This window comes from Fulmarus glacialis, unplaced genomic scaffold (assembly GCF_000690835.1).
Source record: "Fulmarus glacialis isolate BGI_N327 unplaced genomic scaffold, ASM69083v1 scaffold23956, whole genome shotgun sequence".
Lineage (NCBI taxonomy): Eukaryota > Metazoa > Chordata > Aves > Procellariiformes > Procellariidae > Fulmarus > Fulmarus glacialis.
Window position 1 is genome coordinate 19,167 of NW_009220338.1, and position 2,461 is coordinate 21,627.

A 2,461-nucleotide genomic window follows, 5' to 3' on the forward strand; every position below is an offset into this window, starting at 1 on the left:
AAGGATGGATGAAGATGAGAGAACACAACAACCCTCCACCTGTTGAGATGAACGGCTGCGCTTTTTCATTAACAAAAGCAGAATGAGCAGTTTGCACAAACACTAACAAGCAGTGATGCTCTCTAGGAGAGTCACCCCAAATCTACTGGCCCTCAAAACAGAGAGATGCTGGTCGGGAGGAGTCTCCCTGCTCCTCTACAGAAGAAATAAGGGTGTAGCTACTACCCACACACAGGCACGTACATTATACTCACCTCGCTGCCAAGTACTGCTGCTGAAACCCAGCAGGCCAACTGTCTGCTCTGGCAGAGCTATTTCAGCACATCTAACACGCCTCACTATGCCCTGGCAACTCAGCTGCTTCCAGCACGGCTCACCTGCACCAGCCTCTCCAGAACATAAACGCACCACCCGAACAGCCTCGTGACTCGCTCAGCAGCTTGTGCAGAGACCCGCTCGCACTCAGGATGGCAGGGCCAGCCTCTCCTCCGGGAGGCCGGGTGGTCGTGCCGGGTGCCACGTCCTGCTGGCACAGGCGCAGAAGGAATGAGAAGGAGCAAAGGAGGGTGCTGAGGCACCAGCTGCCAGCCCATGTTTACTATCCCCTTGACTGGCAGGTGTGTATCTTATTAAGCGTACCCAGTTGAGGCTCTGCCTAGCTACAAGCCTAAAATCCCAGTTTAATTCAGTTGAGGGGCAGAGGGGGGCAGGAAACACGCGTGGGGTCACAAAACACACACGTGCCAACAGCCTGTCCAATACAGTTCACATCGCTTATCCCTGGCGCAGAGGGAAGATGAGCTCTGCCAGGATCAGGTACCTACTTAATAAAAACTGAAATTGCTTGCCAAAGACTGAAGTAATTCTCCCTCCCTCCCTCGTGAGGAAGCCTCTGAAATGGAGAGAACCCACAAAAGCACAATGCAAAACCACAACACTCAATTCTCCCATTATACACAGATTTGCAAACAATGTTCGTCTGGGTACAAAAAAACCCCAGGTAGGTCAGCACTGCGCTCTGTCACCCATCCAAAGAAAACAAATCCCACAGATATTTTAAGAGGAAGCACACTTCCAGTAGCCTCCACGCCTCTCCAGGGGGAAGCAGAATATCCAGTTTTTAATTGGCAGCTTAGTCAGAGGCCGCTCTGTCTTCAGCTGCCCTCACCTTGCTCAAACAGACACACCGTGTTCAACCGTCTTCCTAAAATGGGCTTCAGGGATGCTCTCATGCAGCACTCAAGCCAATGTTTACGATGTGTGTCAATTATTTGGGGGTGGGGATGGAGTACAAACATGCGGTGTCAGCATTCCCCTGAAAAGCCGGGAGTCCCAGCAGCACAACCAGGTAACCACGGTGGCCTAGGTCAGGAGGAAGAAAAAACTGACTGGACCTGTTGGCTTGGTCTAGTTTAGCGGACAAGATGGATTAAATAAATTTTAAAGAAACCCTCAAGTATTTTGAGGCTTTACTACACAAAAAGGGGGTGCGGATTCTACGCTTTTTCTGTCTGAGTTCAGAGAGGCTTGGCTTCAAGACGATGGTAACCAGAAGCAGATCCCACACCTCAAGTCCGCCAACAAGGTGGTCAGTTCTGGAAGGAATCCCCTTCGGGTTTGACTCAGCAACAAGAAAAAGCACAGCAACGAGGGAAAGAAGTCTTGGCTTTAAAACCTGCTTTAAGGAATTACTTTAGTGTAACAACTTTTGATAGGTCACTGAGACCTGACCAAGTTCAAATAAAAAGAGATGAACACCAAAGAAATATACAACCAGAGTTTTTCAGAGAACAGCAGGGAGAAGCCATTTTCAGAAGGCAAGAGTCTCGGTACGGAGACGGGGCCTTTTCCAGAGAAAACAGCACGAAGCAAACCCCTGAGAGAGCACACCTAAACACTAACAAGAGTTTATACGGCCCATACTACCTCAAGGGGGGATTACATGGAGCGCTCTCGCTGCTTTGGCTTTGAGGCATCCAAGGGAGAGGACAGCTTGGGATCCCAGCAAATTAAGCAGGAAGAGAACAGCCAGTTTGTAAATCTTTCAATCTCATGTGATAAATTCTAATCCAGATCCAAAATCTATTAAGAAATCAGAAATTACACATTGGGAAAGGAGCAAAGGCCGAAATTTGTTACCACCCTATTTGCAACACAAATATCTCAATATACTTTGAGGAGCCCACATCCTCATCAACCTGCAGAAGACAGCGAGGAGATACAATTATAAATGACTGCCTCCTTTTTTCTTCTCTTTAAGAAGTACTCCCCCTTCCTAAAAGGGGAATACTCTGTACCTTCACTATGGAAAAGATGAGTTAATTAGCCTAATAATACCAAAAACTGCCAAGGTAGCTGCACATAGCTGATATTTGCAGAAGGCACGAAAAGTCAGAGATACCACTGACTCCTCAGGTTATTGACATGGTAAGATGTGCTCCAGTAGGACCCCCTCAATCTC